At 40.1% G+C, this 23,382-nt stretch overlaps 1 protein-coding gene across 1 annotated transcript in view; it reads left to right on the forward strand.

Annotated features, from left to right (window-relative positions):
* UBE3D (ubiquitin protein ligase E3D) overlaps positions 1-23,382 on the forward strand; it is a 307,383-nt gene that overhangs the window by 178,089 nt on the left and 105,912 nt on the right. The gene's annotated exons all lie outside the window — the stretch shown is intronic.

Here is a 23,382-nt window from a genome sequence, read left to right on the forward strand (position 1 = left end):
CCCCAAAATAAATTCTGCTACTTCTCCTGAGTACGGGGATACCACATGTGTGGGATTTTTTGGGAGCCTAGCCGCGTACGGGGCCCCGAAAGCCAAGAACCGCCTTCAGGTTTTCTAAGGGCGTAAATATTTGACTTCACTCCTCACTACCTATTACAGTTTTGAAGGCCATAAAATGCCAAGATGGCACAAAACCCCCACAAATGACCCCATTTTAGAAAGTAGACACCCCAAGCTATTTGCTGAGAGGCATGTTGAGTCCATGGAATATTTTATATTTTGCCACAAGTTGCGGGAAAATTACAAACTTTTTTATTTATTTTTTTTTTTCACAAAGTTGTCACTAAATGATATATTGCTCACACATGCCATGGGCATATGTGAAATGACACCCCAAAATAAATTCTGCTGCTTCTCCTGAGTACGAGGATACCACATATGTGGGACTTTTTGGAAGCCTAGCCGCTTACGGGGCTCCGAAAACCAAGCACCGCCTTCAGGCTTTCTAAGGGCGTTACAGTTTTGAAGGCCATAAAATGCCAAGATGGCACAAACGCCCCCCAAATGACCCCATTTTGGAAAGTAGACACCCCTAAATTTAGGGGTACACTAGTGAGACTAGGTAATAAATGGCGGGTGCCCTGAAACTATAAAAAAATAACTAACCAACCAGCGTCACCTGTAACCGTTATATGGTGATCACTGGTGAAAGGGTTAACTAGGGGGCAATCAGGGGGCTTTATGCGGTAGTATATGGGGGTCCCTGGCGCTATAAAAAGTTGCGGCGAACCTAAATACCTACCTGCCTAACTAGCGTCACCTGTGACACTAATACAGCGATCAGAAAAATGATCGCTTATTAGGCTGGGTTCACACTGGAGCGATGCGGGAACACCACGAATCCGCGGCGGGTTCCCGCATCGCATGCCTCCCGGCGGCAGTTCACACTGCCCTATGCGAACTGCTGGGAGTGTCAGTGAAATGTTAATGATGCCCCCAGATCAGTTCGCATATCGCAGTGCGATCTGCAAACTCGGATCGCATGGTGTGAACACCCATGCGATCCGATTCTGCTGCGGACCAAAAAAAGGGTCCCGTGCGAATTTGCGGCGGGAATTCAGCCATACTATCTGTATGGCTGAACTCGAATCGCACAGAGATCGGATGTGATTTGCACTGCAGTGCGGTGCGAATCGCATTCGTTCTCATAAACTGCTGCAATGTGAACCCAGCCTTAGTGACACTGGCGACGGGGGGTGATCACGGGGTTAAACCTTTATTGGGGGGATTAGGGGGGCACATTAGAACTAAAGGGTGCTAACCCTAACTGCCCTAACAGTTATTACAGTCACAAATGACACCAATGCAAAAAAAAAAAATGCAATTGGTGTCACTGTGACTGGGGGGGGGGGGGGCAGGGGTAATTGGGGGGGTGATCGGGGGGTAAAGGGGGGGTGTGAGTGTGCCTGGCATGTTCTACTGTACGTGTGGTGTGTTGGTGCAACTCACCGATCCTCTCTCCTCGGTGCCGGAATGAAAAATACCGACACGGAGGAGAGATTACATCACTTCCTCTCCTGTGAGGAGAGGAAGTGATGTCACGGAGCATTTCTATTCGTCGGGAGCGATCGCGAGGGGGTGGCCATGAATGAATGGTCGCCCCCTCATCCCGGATCGCTCCCGAACAAATGCCGACCGCCGCAGGCATCGGGGGGGGCCCGATCGGGCCCCCCACCCGCGGGAAGGCAGGGACTTGTATATACGCCCATATGCCTGCCCGTGCCATTCTGCCGACGTATATCGTCGTGCGGCGGTCGGCAAGTGGTTAAGCAATGTAAGTTTTTGCCATTAAGATTGACAGAGACCCATTTTAATTTGGTGGAATTATGCTTTAATATACATTTTTTTGCTTTTTATAGTAAACATCCAGGTTCCACACTCCATGATGTACTGTAAATATAAACTGTATGACTGTGCAATAAATATTGGTTCTACCAAAACTTTTTGGTGAGTAAAAGTAAGTTTAGTCATCAACTGTTCAAAAAACCTTGATGATTCCAAAGGATAGATATCAACTCCCACTCACAGCTGGTTCCACTTCCAGCACAACTCTTCATTGGGTTTTGGATATGCCACTGGGAAGAGTTTTATGGTACATTTAGTTGGCAGTGGTAGACACTGACAAATAAAGGCAAATAGACACTGCAGTTGCACTCCTTTTACCCAGTTTAGTTAATGCAGTGAATCTTAACTTTGTAAAGAATACCAATCAAATGCAAGAAAAAAAAAATATATATATATATAACATTTTTGCTTGCATCAGCAAAGCTTTACCATATTTACTAAGCACTGGGGATAATAAGTACAACTGCACCTGCAAAGTGCACAGTCTATTTGCCTTTTGTAAATCAACCCCTTAGTCTTTACCTTTTGTAGCTTAGTGCATTCTGAACAAAAAAATATTTCTAATGTGAATTTAAAACTTTTCTTTGTAAGAACCGTTGTGCATTCTTTGCACTAGTGAGCGAGTGGGTCATCATAAAGAAGTGATTTATGATAACTGGTTTTCTGTAAGTGCCGTCTGAATACTAAAATAACCTTTTGTTTAGGTTTAAGATTTACACATGCAGATAACCTTTTTATGCTTACCACATCATTACTGTATACTTTTCTTTCATTTTCTCTTTTTTGCTTGTATAGCAAATATTTTCAGATTTTCTACAACTGAGTTTTACTTTTCAATAATGAATAAAATCAAAACGAGCTCTGAATAACGGGCAGAAACTAGTTTTTGTTGTAATTGTGTGTTTTCTGCTTGCCTTTCTCTAAATTACCATTTGAATTGGTCTGTTCTCAATTCTATTTCTGCTATCAATTTTCAAGAGCTCTATTTCCAGTCAATGGCCATCAGTGTTGTCAAAGAAGTCTCTTCTGCCTAAATGTTTGAGCATTCTTAAAAAAAAAAAAAAAAAAGTGTATTTTTGAAATGGGTTTATTTTTGTTTCTGAAGAATCTTTAATTTGACAACCCTCACAATGATTTATCACAATAGGCTGCTTAAAACTGCTTGGAATAATGAGCAACGTGAATTTCAATACTTCCTTAAGGCTAAACGAGTCAGCAGGAGCTCAAATTGCAAGGTAGACACTTTTATTTCAGCTCATATACAAGTGAAAATTTGTATGAGGCTACTTTAACGAGGCCAGTAGGGATTTGGGATTATTTATTTAAACCCTCAAGAAATGTAAACTGTTTTCGCAGTATGTTTAGCGGTGCAAAGAAGAGATTAGCACAAGATGCACCACATTGCTCGCAAACAAAATTGACAAATGCAGGAAAAGTATCAAACAATAAAAAAAAAATTGTGTTATTTGGAAGAGGTATATTCAAGGTCTCTAGTATACTAGCCTATTTAATGTTCAGAGATTTTTCATTAATAATAGGGATAACTGTAGCTAGCGTAAATGGTGGTATTTCCCAGCAACACTTCATATTGATGAAGAACACATTTCCCATATAAATCCCTCATGCGTAAGGTTTATTGTATCTTTGTAGTTATCAGGCTTCATACTGCTGTTTACAAATGAAATATTCAGTGAAATTGAACATTTCAAAGTTTCACAAAACTTTTTTGTATATAAAGCTTAGTGTTTGAACATTCTAATTTAATAGCGTGATGCTCAGCATAAAAAGTGTTGGTTTTTCTTGTTCATTTCATGTTCATTTGTTTATTTCTTGGTGAACTTTATTTGTGCTAAATACATTTTTAAAAATCTATTTGATTGAAAAAAAGTGAGTATATAATGGCAGGAGCCCTGATTGATTGTCTTCTGTTTGTGGTTAAAAATTGGTTACAGGCATATCTGTGTGCCTTTTAAAGTGGTTGTAAACCCTTACAAACCACTTTGACCTACAGGTAAGCCTAGATTAAGGCTTACCTGTAGGTCCAAGCAATATCTCCTAAACCTATATGGTTTAGGAGATATTTCCCCGAAAACGGGCACCGCTGTCAACGGCGCCCAAAAATGGAGCTGCCGCGCGTGTCGACTCCCATGCGCATGCGCGGGAGTGACGTCATTGCGGCTTCGCCGAATGACAGCAGCGGAGCTGCGAGACGCCACCAGCAAGATGGATGCGGCGGTCTACAGGGGACAGCGGCGACTTCGCTGGCTCCTGTGTCAGGTAAGTGACACATAATGGGCTACTATGCGATGCATAGTAGTCCATTATGCTTTGCCTTTGCAGGGAATGAAAGAGGAAGTAAACTCATCAGGGTTTACTTCCTCTTTAAATGCAAAAGTGAATATTTTAATCATAGAGTACAGGATTCAGGCAAAGTATTTAACTCATTACTGCCTTCTAATGCCACAAACAGAAGCAAAGCATTCAGATTGTCGTAACTTTGAACATAGGAGCCATACCCAGACCCCATGCTTTGGGGATGGTCTGTAATGTTGCTTTGTGCACTGGATCCTGCATAGTCAAATCTGTGTGGAACATAGTGCCTGAAGACCCCTTTGTGGATATGCCCACTGTGATGGGCGAAGTCTGGACTCTACAATCCAGCTTCATAGACCAGTAAGACACGTCACCCTGTATGCGTCTGAGTGTTATTGTTAAAGACTGGAGTGATATTTCAGTTGTATTCACTATGGTGTAAACTTTTCGAATTGAATGCTAAATATTTAACCACTTGGAGCTTAGTCTCAGGTGGATGACCAGGTGTGACATTACACCTCAAATCATGCATTTTGCTACCAGTTCCACCTAGAGCACTTTGAATACTCGGGTACTTCCTCCCACCCTTCTGTCATGAGGGTTAACTACAGGATGGTTTATATCCCAGTTGCTGGGTTCTCCTTTTGGACATGCTTACCCTATATTATGCACCAATACTCCTTCAATGCTCCACAGGAGAATACTATCACGTTTAGCTGTGATGGTGATCAAGCCTAACGGAGCCATTACACAACACTCAACCTTAGAGTGACAATGTGGCCTTTGCACCCAAGCAGGAGTCGGCTCTAACACTAATCTCTGCATTCGATTCAACCTCTATTTCAGGCACAGAAGTGCCTTTTTGACAAAAGTAGAATTTAAAGTGAAAGTAAACCCCCTATTGTTTTCAGCCAAATAAGCTGCCATCTTTGCCTCTGTTTAATCCATAACTGCCATGATGCTGCACATGTCAGTTTGGTTGAGAGCACAACCAATAGGAGTGTTAAGTTTCCAGCACATGCTGGAAATGAAACTTTTTTATGGATGGGTTTACTTCCTCTTTAATGTATCTGTCATAATTCCTTGGAAAAACAGTGGTCTTAATTTAATACAGTCATCTTTGTGCAGGGCTCAAAAAAGCCATGTCTCTCATCTTTCTCCCCGAGTCATATCCTGATATGTAGTGAGGGGGCACTCTCCCTCCTAACAGTGGGGGAACATCTGTTACAGTTTGCCAGGTTGCTTTCTTCTCTAAAAGCAACCAGTATTTCCACAAAACAGATTCAAATAGTTCCATTCAAACCTATTTATGGTAACAAAGCCAAGCAGCAATGTTCAATGTATTTAAAATCCCTCAACAAATACCTTCAGATGCCAAAATTCTCTCTGACACAATGGGAATACATGACATTGGTAGAATCCAAGATTCCTATCATGTATCCACTTAATCAGGGCTTTCTATGCTTCACAGTGGTAAAAAAATAACTTCCAGTTTTTCGCACTGCCCTTTGGCCTAACCCCTCCTTTCGCCCTTCTCAGAACTCAGGGGATCCAGCCTACAGTTGACCTAGATTACCTTCTCCTGAAGGACTAAGCTGTCAGCCTATGTCCACAGGACAATTCAGATACTTCAGGCTTTCCGTTGGGAAATTGATTTAAAAACAATCTTTGCCTGGAATACTTGCCCTGGACACATACCAAGCAAAGTTTTTCCTTCCAGAAAATAATCCAAGGATCCTCTAGCCCACGGGTATCAAACTGGTGGCCCTCCAGCTGTTTGCGAAACTACAAGCCTCATTGAGGCATTGCAAGGCTGACAGTGAAAGCATGACTCCCAGGCAAAGGCATAAAGTTTCTTGTAGTTCCACAACAGCTGGGGGTCGCCATTTTGACCCCCCTACATCTAGCCCTAGCCTTAGATGCCTTGAGAATTCCCTGGACTCAGCTCAGGCTTATCTATGCCTTCCCTCCAGTGCAAATTCTGCCTCATCTGCTCAAAAAATAGAGAAAGAGACAAACGATTCTAATAGCACCAAATTGGCCAAGAAGAATGTGGAGTCATACTCCTATTTCCAGCAGATGATCCCTGGCTTTTTTCCAACAGGTAAGATCTTCCATCTCTAGGCCCTTTATTCTATCCTACTTCACAATCTGGCTTTAACGCATAGCTGTTAAAGCCCAGGTCTTAAAAGATAGAGGATTCTGTGAGTACTCCTACCTTGCAACTTGATTACTCTGTGCTTTGTATTCTGGTCTTCCTACACTTGGGTACTTGGCCTTAGGCACTCCAAAAGGACCGGTCTCGGCCTTGTCCTTTTGACCACTGGCTTTGCTCTCCCTTTGTAAAATAAATGTTCTTAAAGGTGTATACACATTATGCACCCCTTGCAGCACCCTTTGCTTCCTTAGGATACCAACATGGTTTCTCTGCTCTACAGAAACCACCAGTTAAGCCCATCAGGAATATTTCCTTAGAAGATCTCTCCTGCAAAGTAGGCTTTTTGGTTGATGTCACAGTGATCAGGTGTGTGTCTGAGTTTGCAGCCTTTTCTTGCAAGGAGCTGTTTCTCATTCTTCACACAGATTGTCTTACACCCAAGACCATCCTTTCTTCTTATTGTGATAGTGCTGCCAGTCTTCCACCCTTTTGCCCTGCTCCAAAGCATCTCTCTTCATTGCCTGTCTGTAGTTAGAGCCATTCGCGTCTACCTCAAAATGATATCTTAGACCAGAGAGACAAATTCCTTATTTGTCTTGTTCCTAGGACCTTGCAAGAGACATCTCTGCTTCCAAGTCCACCATCTTGAGATGGATAAGAAAGCTTACGCTCTCGAAGACAAATCTGTACATTTACGCACCTACTCTACAAGATTAGTGAGAGTTTTCTGGGCATTTCGGCACCAAACATCTGGTCCTCTGTTCATACTTAAAGTTCTACCAGGTGGATGTCCAGTCTTCCTCCGTAGATGCAACTTTCAGCCACAAAATTCTTGCAGCAGCGTTTGGGCCTTCTAGCCCTTGTCGTCTGGCCTGTTGGCACAGTTCTGTTAGCCTATTTGTTGATCATCCTCCTCACTCATTTCTCAGAAATATCCCAGGGGCTATGAATACTTTGCCTGTGCACTGTACTGTATGTAAAAAATTTAGACTTACCTGTAAATTCCATATCCCAAAGTACTGTACAGGACACACTCCCTTCCATTCCTTTGTTATTCTGCATTGTTGTCTGCAAACTGGGTAGAGGTACAAGGAAGGTGCCCAGGGGTCATGTCCTTGAAAGCTTTGCCAGTGTCCAATCACCAAGAAGTATGAGTATTTAACTCTGGGTCTATAAATACTTTGCCTGTGCCCTGTACTGTACTTCTAGATATAACATTTTCAAGCAAGTAAAAATGTATTTTATTTAATTACATTTGCATGTATGTATGGGGATATACTGTATCGTGAATATGAAAGCCTACAGTTTTAAGCAAAGCATTTGATTTCTTTCAGTTTTTTTTTTTTTTTTGACGATTCATAAGCTGACTTGAAATTCAGTTTCTGGCTGCAACCAGATTATTTCTATATTAGAGGGGAGTCAGCATCACTGAGCAATATCACCTAAATATCTAACGGAGAACTTTGGAAGTAATGTTAGCTCAACACCTGCAGCAGTTTTTGATGGATTGTGTTAATAACCACAAAGTAAGAGCAACGCAACCTTTTGTGCCAGAACATGCCTGTTCATCGCTAGCCAGTGCAATAAGAAAACATAAACGTTAGCTCTTTCTTCCACCACCCACTCAGTTGCTGTGTGAATAATTTTGTTCAACTTTTAATAGCAAGGAATATTGGTTCACTGCTGGGAGTTTTTCAAATTATTTCCTGCTGGGGAATTATACCACTAATTTTTCCTTGGCATGCAATCATGTTAATGAGGAGTTACAGTAGATAGTGGGCATTCTTTTGAGTCATTTGGCTTCTACATAATTCTTGCAAAGAGAAATTAAAGGGGAGAATTATTATACTTAAGTAGGTGAAATGTAGAGAATTGTGAGGCCCTGTGAGAAAAACTTGTTATGCTAAATTTGTTCAAGCTTGATGTGGTTTCATAAAAACTGCACACGTACAGTGACTCCTGAATGCTCAAATTTTCACTACATGCACATCCACTATTCACTGTGGGCCAGGTGATTCCCTTGCCTGCATAGAAGCAAAGAAGCATAGCACACCACCAGCTATAACCGAAATGGACACGTGAAGCATAGTTTGCATGAAGTTTGTATTGTTTCACCAAACTTGTGTGGATTTCTCAGTCTGCTCCAGTTTCTTTGTTAGTTAATACCTAATCAAAATGATCTTAGTCTGGCCATACACGTTCTGAATCTCGGCCGGTTTAGCAGGAGCCGGCCTAGGTTCGAACCTTTAATGGGCAGGCTGAATGTACCAAGTTGGAAGATTTAACTTGGGTACAACCAGCCTGCTGGATTCTCTTGCAATTATCGCTAGCTAATCGCTGTATTTTCCTGGCAGACGCCCCCCCCCCCCCCCAAAACAATTGCCGATTCCCCTTTCAACACTGTCTGTGTGGATGGGGGAATCGTGGTTGCAGGAAAGAAATTTGCACTGTGTATGGCCAGCCTTAGAATGTATAGCTAAGGTAATATTACATTGTAAGGAAGTCTTAAGGAGTTTTACTGAACTTGTTATGGTACCAGTCAATTCAGTTTTTTTTTTTTTTTTTTTTACATTTTATTGTTAGCGTATACAAAATGTAGGCCTTTTTACTGTTTGAGTTCTAAAAAGACATTTCGTTAGATAAGCGTAGTTCTTAAGCTACAATTTAACAAATATGATTAGTGCGCTAATATCAATAAATGTGAGTAAAAGTTACTAAGTAACACAATACCTCAAATACCATACTCAAAATAAAATCACCAATTGCGTGTATATAAAAATTAAAAGATTAATACTCATCACCTGCACCTGATGGAAATATATAGTGAACCAAAATGTTATAGGTTAAAACTCCTGTGACTAAACTGCGAGCAGGAGTCCCACATGGGATATAAAACCACAGAGAACAAGAGGAAATATATCTAATATATATAACTCAGTCCCATATAAAAAATCCAAAAGTACCCTGTGGCAAACCAAAACTGTCAAAACCAGTTTCAATAATGTCCCACTTCTCCGGGTGTGCTCTGTTTCTCTTGATCCTTTCTCCTTGACTCCCAGTAAACATAAATGGAAAGAAAGAAACGGACAATAGTGTACTACTGCAAATGAGAAGATAGACTTGATATGAACACAACAATACACTCAGACACCCGGTCCTGTCCAAGCATAGAATCGCAGCAAACAGTCAGGCTCACTCCTCACAGCCTCTCCGTGTATGCAAACACCCGTGGCTGACATCACTGGCTCCTCATCCCGACGTGTTGCGTCAGGTCATGGAACATTTTAATTTTTATATACACGCAATTTTTGACACAGGAATTTTATTTTGAGTATGGTATTTGAGGTATTGTGTTACTTAGTAACTTTTACTCACTTTTATTGATATTAGCGCACTAATCATATTTGTTAAATTGTAGCTTCTATAAGTGAGAGATCACTGTCATTGGTGCAGCTTTTATTCTTTTTTCACATCACTTTGTTACCTTCACTGTATTTCAATTTTCACTACACCAGCGCTTGAGTAACATTTTTAGCATTTAGTAGTAGTTCTTAGGCTGGCCATACACTGAACTAATTTCTCTATATATGCTATGAAATACAGAAGGATAAATCTCCCTTTGCTGGACTCCCGGCTGTGAAAATGCCTGAACAACTGCTGCATCAGTAAGAATGCGGTCACATTTTGGCTTTCAATTTTCTGTCCGGCTCCTTTGATTTTTCAGTTGAGCAATGCTGGGTGGGAAGGGGCCAACAGGGCCATCCACTGAATTCCAGTTTATCAGGAACTGCCTGAAATTCATGCAGTGTATGGCTAGGTTAAGACTAGCTTATGATTTACTTGCATGGATGAGTAGATGATAGTCACAGCTAGAATACTGGGATGCCTTCTTGCATATATCTTTCATTATCTGGCTCTCCTTCAGTGTACATGCTAGACACTTTAGAGAACAAAGGTGCGCTATATAAATTGCGATTATGACTTCTGCCTGTGAAATAACCTGGCATAACAAATAAACATAACCTTCAAAATTAATAGTAAAGGACAGTAGCGTGTATGTCCAAACTAGAAATTCCTTTGGGATCAGTAGAATTAATACAATTTTTAGAATGTTGATTTCACTGCCATTCTCTTTGTGTCAAATTTAGCAAGGTCTTTAAGTCTAGAAAATAATATTGTGCTTTTTTTTTATTCTTTATTATTCAGCATAGCCCGTCCCCTAGTAAATGTGCAGGTTTAGATTTATGATTAGAAAGAAATATGAAAAGTAGGAAACTTAGGCTAAAATATTCCCTTTTTAAGTCGAATACTTTTTTAATTACTGTAGCACATCATATAACTAGTACTTTTTTTCTAAGTCACTAATATTATATAATTGACCATTGTCTTGCATTTACTCTACAATACTTGAAATATGAGCCCAGGATAGGTCACATGTACTTTTGATTACTGCAACCAGCAGTGAGTTCTGATCTGAACACAGTGGGATTTATTTACTAAAGGCAAACGGGCTGTTCATTTTGCAAGAGAAATTGTATAGTGGAGGGTAATTGTCCCCACGGCTTAGCCCTGATGACACTCATCCAATCACGTGCAAGAAAAATTGCGTTTTATTTTTTATTTTTATTAGCCTCCTTGCACGTGATTGGGTATTCTTTGCAAAGTGAAATTTAATCACATTTACTATTCTCTAGGGAAAAGTGTCTTGCAACATGAACATTTTTTTTTAATCTTTAATAAATCAATCCCAAAAACGGAATTTTAGCAAAATAGCAACGTTTAAACATTTGTGTTCACTGATCTATAAGCTTGTAGTTTATACTATCTATATATGCTATATATGTTTATCTTTTAAGTCATGGCCTGCACATAAAAAGATTGGTGGAGGTATTTTCCGTATACTAATGTCATTGGTATCTCTAACCAAAAAGCTAAATAAGCTATTAAAACACCTTTAAATTAAATAAAAAAAAAAATATTTGTAAAGTGATATACATATCTACCTTTCTTTTCTTGTTGCATGGCTGGTGTTAACACTTTGCACAGGCTTCCTTTCTGTAGACCTAAAGTTTCTCCCCAGCTGAGATCCTTTCACGCTAGCCCTATCACCTAAATGAACAGCAGCACGGCTGCCAGCACTAAAATGTGAACACAGATGAGTAATCAAATAAGATATAATTTATGTAGTACTTTGTAGTCACTAGCCTCCTCCATATGTAATCCACATATAAAACCCATAAACCAGTGATGTGCAAAAAAGACTATGAATCTGTTTTCTGAGAAATACATGTAAGGCTTTTTTACAGCCGAAGCGTGGCAGAACTCCGTACCACCACCTCCAACAGCCCTATCCTCTCCTTGTCATTTAACAGAGCAGGTGATAGCAGAAATTTTCTTCACCTTCTCTACCAGCTTCTGTATGCTAGTGCCAAACACCCAGGGCATGTGCCCTTTATTGGTGGGAGTCCTGATGTGCAAATGCCCGCGACATGTAGCCCCAAGTCAAGCAAAGCACACTGAAACTCCACCTCGGTTCTGTGACAATTTTCTGATAGGCATAACTGCCCAAATCAGACTGCACTGTGCTGAAGAAAAAGCCCACTCATACCTAATATAATAGCTGTTCCATTCTAAGACATTTTTTGAGGTAAGAAGTTGTGGAGGGGATGAGAAAGTTGTTGTGAAGAAGTTAGAGTTGTGGGGGGCAGTTTTGCAGAGAGGCAGCTGTGGGAAACTTGAGACTTTAGTGTAGAAGTGAGAGCTGGGGAGGAGGGGTAATGTGTGCTGAGTAGGGCAGAGAGGGAGGGTTCTGCAAAGTGAGAGGGAAGGTGAGGGCAGGTTGTACAGAGGTTAGAGCTGTGGAGGGGGGGAACAGGTTATATGGAGGGGGGAGATGGATTGATGGATTTGTGCAGAGGTTAGAGCTGGGAAGGAATGTGGGGGTGAGGTTAGAGCTGTGAAGGAAGGTTGGAGTGGTTGGGGGTGTATCGTGCAGAGTTGAGAGCTGTGGGGAGGGGTGCAGGTTGTGCAGAGTGAGAGTTGGGGGTAAGCAGAGGTGAAAGCTATGTATGAGGGGATTTGTGCAGAGGTAAGAGAGCTGTGGGGGGATCTGATGGTGCAGAGGTGAAAGAGGGGGGGCGGAGGGGTTTGCACTGATGAGAGCTGTAGATGGGGGTGCAGAAGTGAAATGTGGAAGGTGGGCAGAGGTGAGTTGTGGACTGGAGGGTGTAAACTGTGATTAGAGATGTTGTCAGGGGGTACAAAGGTGAGTTGGGAAGAGGGGGGTGCTAAGGTGAACTGCAAAGGTGCAAAATTGAGCTGTGGACTGGGGGAGAAGAGGTGAATAGTGGATGTGGGGTGGAGAGGTCAGGTGAGCTGTGAATGGGGGGGACAGAGTTGAGCTGTTGCTTGGGGTGTGCAGAGGTGAGCAATCCATGGTTACTTTGGCAGGGGGATTTTTGATTGGAGAGGGTGAGGGAAATTTGTTGGGGACAGCAAAGTATACATAGTTCAGTGACCAGGAGTATATATTTTATGGCACAGCATGCAGGGTGCAGTAGTGAGGATTTTGTAACATACCATGTACATTACATACTCAGAACAACTATACTGTGTATGCTGTTCTATATATTACATACCTCTTACAGTCATGTTGCTTTGTACATATTAATGGCCCCTAGACGGTACTCCTGAGTGCTGCACTCTGTGCAATGGGTTTTGAGTTACATATTCCTGCACTCTGTATGCTGGACTGTGCATTACATACTCTTTACCACTGCACTCTGAGTGCTGGGTTGTACATGACACATCTCGAACCACTGCACTCCATACATTATCGTCTCCTGCTCCCTGCACTGTATATGCTATATTGTAAATACAAACTGCGGACTAAACTGTTTGAACAGTTTCCAGTTGCTAAGTAGTCTTTGACAATTTTAATGACGTTCTTCTTAAAAGTAGGTTTAGAAAAAGTGTTGGCTCTCTGGTTATATTCTGCGTGCATATAACCCCTGGTTCTGTAGGGGTTAATAGAGCCGAGGGACCTGCCACAGGGGGAAGTAGACTTCAGATTACAACTATAGCAGCAGCCCGTAGCACAAGGGATGCTTTGCATTGAATGTATGCAATGTCCCTTGAGCAGATTTTTTTCTGCACCCTGTATGATATGCACTCCTCGGAATTGCACAGTACGCACTTTTGAGCCATTTGTTTTATGCACTTCAGAGCGCTGTACTTTTGAAATTATAACCATGCCTGACCTTGCCAAATGTTAGTAAGCATTGGTCTGAGCAAAAAGCTTGATAAGTGACCAAAGGCACTGAGTACTGGGAGTGTCGTAGAGTTTGTGCATATGGACCACAGTGATTTTGGTAAAAGAAAGTTTCACAAACGATTTGCAAAGTGTACTTACAGTATATATTTGTATTTCTTACTAAACAGATTCACTGGATTTTTTTGTGATTATTAAGTTTGCACATCAGTGGTTTGAGGGTTTGATGTGTGGATCACATATGGTGGGGGGATACTAGTTACTACAAAGTGGTATGGTATTAATTTTGTAGACCTTGCACCTTACCTACTTCTAGGGGAACAATTAAACACCACATTTTTAATATACATACTGAACTCAATTGCTTCTATGGGCCAACCCCTGGCAGTCAACTACATGGCATGTTTAGTTTAAAAAAAAAATGCATTTAATGTTGAATTGATATATTTGAGTTTATCCAAGGACAGCATAAAGTTTTACCCATTTTTTTAATTTTTTTTAAGTACTTCACAAAGGCAAGAAACCTTTGAGGAAAGAAATTAAATTTTTAATAACAGAGTGTTCACTTTTGTTCTACTTTTTGATCATGGTTATGCTTTACAAAACCCTGCTTTATGCAGCAGAACTGAAAAGATTGATTAATTAATAATTAGTAAAATTATAGTAGGGAAATGTTTGTTTTTGGCTAATTGATGCAACTAATTGTAGGTTAGGAGGTGAGTTTTTCCCATGATAGACAAATCTGGCTAAAGCTACTTGAAAAGCGGGGATGTTTGCCTTTTTGTAGTTTGTAAGAGTTTGAATTTAATGAACTTGTCTTTTATTATTATTTTATAATAGTTTCTTAGTTTAACAAGCTAATATCACGAGAAGAGCAGGCACTCCTACTGTAAGTTTGATACTATTCTTTAGCATTTGTGTATGAATGCAACATAATGACATTGGGAGAATACTAAAGCCTCTATTGCACCGGTTTTGGCAGTTGGATGACAGGGGTAAGGTTTAATCTGATCAGATGCTTTGGAGGCCAGAGGAGGGATATGGGGTTTGAGAGACCACAGATCTCCATAAAGAGTACTAGTTACGGCCCATGCTGCTATTAGAAGGAATGTTGTCCATCCCTTGTAGAAGCAATAAAGTACTATAAAAAAATAAATAAAAAAAGGTTCCGTGTAAAAAATAAAATAAAAAAAAGTAATGCTCCAACATTTCACCATGCTCACGTGCATATGTCCCATACGTATGTAAACGGTGATTGCACCACGCATGTGGGTTGACGTATTGCCACGAACATCAGAGTGAGAGCAATATTTTTAGTGCCTGACTTACTGTGCAACTCTAAACTAGTAACCCATAAAGGCTTTTAAAACCTTGCCTGATGAGATTTTTAGGTACTGTAGTTTGGCGCCATTTCATGCCCTTACCCACTTTTAAATTGAGACATGTTTGGTATCCATTTACTTGACATAACATCATCTTTTACATTTTTTTTTTGTCAAATAACTTTTTATTATTATAGGAGAAAACATTACATATCATACACTTCAATGCAGCAGTGGCGGAGCCAAAGGTGAAAAGGGAACGTACAGTAAGAGCTTATCGGCCTGCGGAGTATAGCCACTTGGAGCAGGTACAAACCAGGCCAGGCAGAGCTATCCACAGGCAGTATGTTCATCAACATAAGTAAGTCAGGGATAAAGTCCAACCAATAGTAAACTAGTCCTCAAAACTCTACTTCTAGTAAAGAGTGGCATTCCGAGGTTACAGGTATCGACTGAATGTGTGAGATACTTGTACTACTAACTAACCTATTCAAACACCCTCCCTTGGGGGAGTTTGGAAGAAAGACGGAAATAAGAGAAGAGAAAAAAGGAAAAAAAAAGGGGGAAGAGGGAGCGAAAAGAGGGGGATACCAAAAAGGATGTAAAGAAAAGAAGGGAAGGAAAAGGAGGGATTAGAGGTGGGTAGTCATCCTAAGTATTCCGCGTGTCTGTCAGGGCCGATCGCCCTTGAGACTCCAGGGGTTCCAAACCACGTCATGCGCTTCCAGCCGGTCCTGTATCCTGGCGGTCATCCTTTCCATTAGCTCCACGTCTCTAATTCTAGCGTATAGTGCGTCTGGAGTAGGAGGGTGCGTCCTTTTCCAATGAAGTGCAACAAGACACCGCGCTGCAGTCAGGATATGTCGGGATAGTTTCTGTAGGGATCTGGACAGTTTGGGGAAAGGGACTCCCAGTAAAAAGTGTTTGGGGTTCAAGTCCTGGGGTTGGTCCAGGATACTGGCCAGGAGAGTATGGACTTCTGTCCAGAAGGGGACTATGTGGGGGCATTGCCAGTAAATGTGCAAGAGGGTGCCCTTATGCTCCAAACAGCGCCAGCAGCTGTCTGTTGTGGAAGTGTAAATAGCGTGTAGAACATCCGGGGTCATATACCAGAAAAATAAAATTTTGTATGCGTTTTCCCGGTAGAGTGTACACATGGAGCTCTTGGATACCTGTGACCAAATCACCTGCCATTGCTCCTCCGTGAACACTTCACCCAGAGCCTCCTCCCATTTAAGCATGTATGCATGTTTGCCTTTAAGACCCATAGGAAAAGCGTTAAGTATTTTATAAATATCTGAGATCATCCCTCTCTGGGCCGTACCTGCTGAAACAACATTTTCAAATGAGGTAGGCGGGGAGAAGCGGAGGTCTGATGAGATGGTCTGGGCGAAGTGACGGATTTGTAAATAACTATAAAAGCTCTGTCGGGGGAGGTCGAACCGAGATTGGAGTTCAGCGTAAGTCAGTAGTCTCCTTGATCTGGGGTCCACTAGAGTCCCCAGATGGAAGAGGTTCCGGGAAGACCAAGGGTGTTGCATCTGGCAGGATAGGCTATCTGGCACTTGAGGGTTGCATATAAAAGAGGTCAGGAGCGATTTATCCGAGGTCAAGCCAAACACCTTGGAGGACCTACGCCATAGGCTCTGCAGATGGGACATAGGTCCCAGCAGTTGGGATCTTTTACATTTTAATGAACATTGGGCACTATATTGTGTATGGGTTCACTAAAAAAGTGTATTTTAAAAAAAAAAAACCCTGGTTCAAATATCGTGCAACATAAAAAATTGCAGCATCAACCATTTTTTCCAGGGCCTCTGCTTAACCAGTTCCCGACCAGTACACGCCGATGTACGTCGGCAGAATGGCACGGGCAGGCATATTGGCATACAGGTACGTCCATTTTTAAATGCCGCCCTGCCATCGCGAGCGCGCCGCCTGAGGTGCGCTTGTGTGGCGGTCGGGACCCCCGTCAGTCCGGTCGCGGGTCCCGCGGACTCGATCGCCGCAGGGATACCCGCGATCGGCTCACGGGGCGGCTGAACTGGTAGATGCCGTTGTAAACAGCATCTCCCCGTTCTGCCTAGCAACAAGTGACGCTGATCTCTGCTCCATGTGATTGGAGCAGAGATCAGTGTTCACTAACACAAAGCCCAGCCCCCCACAGTTAGTAACACGCCCCTAGGAACACTTAACCCCTACACTGCCACCCCCTGGTTAACCCCTTCACTGCCAGTGTCATTTACACAGGAATCAATGCATTTGTATAGCATTGATTGCTGTATAAATGACAATGATCCCAAAAATGTGTCAGAAATGTCCGATGTGTCCTACACAATGTCGCAGTCACAATAAAAAATCGCTGATCGCTGCCATTACTAGTAAAAAAAAATTATTAATAAAAATTCCATAAAACTATCTCCTATTTTGTAAACGCTATAACTTTTGCGCAAACCAATCAATAATCGCTTATTGCAATCTTTTTTTACCAAAAATATGTAGAAGAATACGTATCGAACTAAACTGAGGGAAAACAATTTTTTTTATATATTTTTGGGGGATATTTATTATACCAAAACGTAAAAAATTATGCTTTTTTTTTTCAAAATTGTCGCTATATTTTTGTTTATAGCGCAAAAAATAAAAACCTCAGGGGTGATCAAATACCACCAAAAGAAAGCTCTATTTGTGGGAAAAAAAGTATGTCAATTTTCCTTGGGAGCCACGTCACACAACCGCGCAATTGTCAGTTAAAGCCACGTGGTGCCAAATCGCAAAAAGTGGTCTGGTCTTAAGCCAGCAAAATGGTCCGGTCTGAAAGTGGTTAAGCAAAATATGCAGTGTATATATATATATATATATATATATATATATATATATATATATGTGTGTGTATATAATGTTTGGAGTTCTAAGTAATTTTCTAGCAAAACAATGCAGATTTTTACATGTGTGAGAGAAGTGTCAGCATTTGCCTGGTCTGGAGGTGGTTAACAGAACCTCCCAGCAAGCATGCACTCAGTGCTGGGCTTTCTTACTGGATGCGTTGAAAACAGATTGTCATGAATACAGTGTTATCATAAAGAAAAATGTATTCTGCATTTTGTAAAAAAAATAAAAATAATTAATAACACAATATTATCTGAAAAACAACTTCCTTAAATACAGTATGTAGTATATGATCTGAATTGGAGATAGTGTTTGTTTTTTTGGTGACAAAACTTGCCCTAAGCAGTCCTATGAAAAACCTCAATTTGTACCTCTGAATTTTGGAATTAAAACCACCAATGAAAGAACCCTAGATTATTTAAATGAGAAATTCCTGATATTGCCTCATACTTTAAAAATATTTTTACATAATATGTAATGATTCTAAAATTGCTGTTTAAGTCGCCTAAACAAACCATGTCAGCAATTGAGGCTGGGTTCACGCTACCGCCGCATGTGGCTCACAGCAGGAGTCCGGTGTGTCCCTGTACACCCTTTCATGTCCAATTTCAGCACAAATTTTGGGGTGATTTCAGACCTGAACTGGACCAAAAGACACAGAGGGCCCCTGTGCATATTCGTAATGGAGCCGCAGTAGAGATATGGGAACCGGCTTCATAGAGAGCCGGTCAAAAAAATATCCTGTTATTGCAAATTGGATGCGGGGAAACACACATCCAGTTCGCAATAGTGTGAACCCAGCCTGAAGTCAGCTCTTTTGTCAAAAATTCTGTTCAAGTAATTAGGAGAGAGGCTTTTTTTTTTTCTTTTTTTCTTTTTTGTGGTTTGTGATACTGCATAGTCTCTAATCAAAAGTCAATGTCAACAACAAAATGTTTTACAATGATACAGCTTGTTTATCTTTTAATTCTTAAAAAAAAAATCTGCCTCTGAATATATAGTATCTTTTGGAATTGGTTTTATGTAAGTTTTTAAACCCAATAACATACAATGCAGAAAACCATGTTATTATTTAAATCAAAACAAAATTCATAGTTGCGTTCATTACTTTTTACATTGGTAAGGTGGGAGTGTGGGGAAAAAATGTAGACAGACAGAAGTCATGTAAATATAGTTGTTCTTTTGCAAATAGAAAAGATTAATTTTGTACCTTGATGGGGAGTTGTGTTTTGGTCTTTCTTTCAGCCTCTGTTGAATATTTCATTAGTACAAGCTTTGAACAAGACTTAGAAAGGGCAAGGTTTTATTTTTAGCTCATGGAGCGGGATGTGTTTTTCCCAAATCAATAGGTGGCATGCTGAAGAAATTTCATTATGATAATTTATTTATATAAAGGTTTTGTCCAACACATTCTGGTGTGATACTGATTATAGAGTTGCAAAGCCAGGTCCCAGCTTCAGCTGGAGATTGGATTGTTCTGTACCTGTACACAAAGCTGATCAAACAGTAGCATTGTTGGTGCCAACCATATTCATTGCAGAGACCTTGGTTTATCACTGTAACTGCCATGAATGACGAAGCAGATGTTTTATCTTCAAAAACACTTTGGTTTCCCATACTTGTTTCAGTTGATATTATGATGTTCAGCTTGTTTTCTTATTTGTGATAGTGCTTTCCATCCAGTAGCTAAGGAGCTCGTAGCTAAATTCTCTATGGCTTGTGACAGCTTTTCAAAACATCTCCTGCATTATGCAATTTTCTTAACACCTATTTGATTTTTATTTGTATAACCTTAACATAATTTTTAGGCACTTGTTCATCTATCTCTCTTCTATGAGTTGTATCCGTATCTAATTGTTGAGCTGAAGCAGGTTAATAACCTTAAAACAATAATTTGAAGTGCTGCTTACTTGACTAAACTTGCTGGCAAAATCCAATGGATTTTCTTTTAGCATTTTTTATTTTATTTTATTAAATTGCAAATATTTATAAAAAGAGAATCGAAGCAATTTGTATTTTTTTATTTTTGTTTGAAATTCATTTTGATTTGATCTTTGCAGACCAATAGGCCAATGACTAGTGGTTAACCACAGCCTTATGCATGGATTACATTAAAAACTGTTAAATAGAATATTGTGCATAATGCCAGTTACAAGTTTTTTTATAATTTGTTGTGCTATATTAAATCTAAAGTTTAAAAAAAGCTATCATACATTATACTCACAGGTTATATGCATTGGACTGTACTAGAGCTGCCACAACGAGTCAACGTAATAGATTACGTTGACTACAAAAATACGTGCAGGGCGTCGATGCGTCACAGTGCTCTGTATCTCCCGCTCTCCTCCGTGCTGCCGTCCCCCTCTCTTCTCCCCCTCCGTGCATCTGTCCCCCTTGTGCCTCCGCCCCCCTCCATGCTGCCGCCCCCTCTCTCTTCTCTGTGTCCCCCTCTGTGCTGCCGTCCCCCTCTCTCTTCCCCCCCTCTGTGCTGCCGTCCCCCTCGGTATCTCAGGATGGAGAGCAGAGGTAGGAGCTGGTAAACCCAGCTCCTCCGTTTTCAGAATTGGCAGAGTCAGTAACCACTGACTCTGTCCATTCACATAACTGAAACATTGTAACCGCCTGTGATTATGATGTCTCAGTTAATGAATGGAGAGAAGCCGCTGTCTTCTCTCCATTCATTATCTGTGCAGCAGAGGCTGCAGAGAAAGGGACTGAGGAATCTTTGTCCCCACTCCCTTTCCCTGTCTCAAATGGGAGATGTCAGAAGTCTGTTAAGACCCCTGATATCTCACCATAGCCCCTCCCAACAGGGCTGATAAAAAAAATTGCAATAAATAATAAAAAAATAAAAAAAAAACACACTGACCCTGTTGCCACACACCCTCCCCCTTAAAAAAAAAAAAGAAAACATTGTAAAAAATAAATTGTAAACATTCATGAACTTCTGAACAGAAAATATAAAGCTAAGATAAAAGAATATATATATATATATATATATATATATATATATATATATATATATATATATATATATATATATATATATATATATATATATTAATTCTTTTATCTTAACTTTACAAAAAATAAGTACATAAGAAAAGGCAAGAATATAAGTACATACTAGATTGTACTGTACAATGTGCAGAGGTACCATTCATAATGAATAGAGCAGGCGCGTTGCCACAATGCACAAATGTACATGGGCCTCACTTTTTTTTAAGCAATAAGCATCCCTGTATTTTGGTAACTTGTCAAATACTATTTTGAATTGCTTCAGTAACTGACCAAGGATAAACGAGCTTCGTATCTTTTCAGCTGTTGCTTACATTACTTATGTGTCTTGTATTGGTTATGTTGGGAAAATCTGTCACTAACAGATTTTCAAGTGTTATTGGACACGATTTGTTTTTCTCTTTTTTCTTATTAAAAGCTATTGGTTTATTTTGTTATTCTGTGTCTATAAGTACGCAGAGATTGAAATCATTGGTAGATACCACGTGACAGTGCAATTTTAGGTAACTATACATATCCCCAAAGTGCATTTGAAGATTTATACAGTTATCCTGTAAGCTTGAGTGTCCCCCGAGAACACTGTTTCTGCACATTTTTATTGTGAAATGAGCATCTTGGTAAATAAGACTTGAAAATCATTTTTTACCATTTGCTATGTTTATACAGGCTTTGAAGTTTATAATTACTGTAGATAGTATATTTGTTATTGCAGAAGAAAGTAAAATACATTTAATACACCAAAATCTGTGTATAAGTGGAAACACATCTAAAAGTTTATAGATAACTGTACAGTGTAGGACACATGCTTGATTTTCTTAGACCCTGGGTTTATAGGCTGATACCTTCAGGCGACTGGATACTGCCAGTGGACATCTAGTCCTCCTGTGGATGTAGTTTTTGGCCACAACTTTCTTGTGGCAGCACTATGAATTAGGTCTCTTGCTCCTTATATTATGAATTCATAGCAGTATTACATATGTCATTGATATTTAAAGCTCCTGAAGAAACTAGTCTATGAGTGAAACATGTTGAGCATCATATCATACTGACCAAGCTTTAAAATGATTCTCCAAAATCATCATGGTACTGGATGGATTTGTATTTGTGATGGTGTTTTTTTTAGCAAAATTTGTTATTTTTTGCTTTGTTTATAATACATTTCTAAGATTTTTTATCTAAAGTTTATTCTGAGTGATCCCTATGTGAGTTTTTCTATTATATATCATTTTTGATACCGTTAAAAGTCCCTTGAGGTTGGTTACCTCTTCCCATGTTCTATACTAAACAACTGCATATAACCCATAGTAAAGACTAAAGATCATGTGTCCCATACTCTATTCCAAGAAACAGATTTTACTGGTATGTAAAAAGATCTTAATTGTTACATTGGATAGAGCAGGCAATAGTTATTTAAAAAAGAAGAGAAAATCTGCGCTACAGTGAAAAAACAAACAAAATTTTTTTGTCATGCAGCAATTCAAAATATATACCAAAATGCTATATAAAAGACCTGAAAAAAGGAAGTAATAGAACTGCGCAATCCTTAATATTTAAATTAAGGTGTGAATAAACAATGAAGTGCATGTGTGCTCAATGTTGTGCAAAGTATTAACATAAACCCCAACATAGAAAATGCATTAGCAACATATACCCATGCAGTGCAAGTAAGACCACATATAAAATAACACCAATTGTTATAAATAATCACTAATAAGATCAATACTGAAATCTCAATGGTACTAGTGCTTCAAAGAAATATGTGCAAAAAAATACTAAATAAAAATCAAAAATCAAAAATAAATAAAAATAAAAAACTCGTTAAGTCCAGGTAAGTGAGTTCAAAACAAACAAATGTCCACAGTGACTTGTCCAAAAATCCAAAACAGGTGTAGTCGTGAGGCAAAGATTAAAGTGCACCACCACTGTGTAGATAACAAATGGCTCCTTACCAGATGCCCCAGTAAGGAGTGCGTATCTTAAAGGTCAAGACCAGGTATGCATCAGACTCAGATCTTCAAAGGATAAGAGACCACTGGTGCCGCACTCAAACGAATTTCAACCAAGAAGCAGATGTTCACCATAAGGAGGAAACAAACAATCCAAAATAGTGTAACACCGTTTATTAAAAAAAGAACATAAAAAGGAGTGCACTTACAGAAGTAAATGGACACAGAGCATATCGTCAATGGAAAAGCGTCGGCCGATCGCAAACTCCAAACGATATCCTTACTCAGTTGCAACTTCCAATGAGGTAGAAAGCGTGTCACGCCACCCAACGCGTTTCGTGAAAAGATCACGTCGTCCTGGCAATAGTTATGTCTGATTTCTGTTGCTGTCTGTCTCCCCATTGTGAAGATTTTCCTTGACTTCCAGTTCTGATATCATCCAGGGCATAAATGTGAGTTTAACTTTGTTTTCACCTCTCTGGAAGCCTGTGGCACAAAAGAAACCTATGAGGGTGACACTCCAGAAAAGGAAACCTTTAAGTTTTTCCTTGAGTTCAACTT

Source organism: Lithobates pipiens, unplaced genomic scaffold, assembly GCF_037356315.1.
Source record: "Lithobates pipiens isolate NorthernLeopardFrog02 unplaced genomic scaffold, aLitPip1_a1.2 Scaffold_18, whole genome shotgun sequence".
NCBI lineage: Eukaryota > Metazoa > Chordata > Amphibia > Anura > Ranidae > Lithobates > Lithobates pipiens.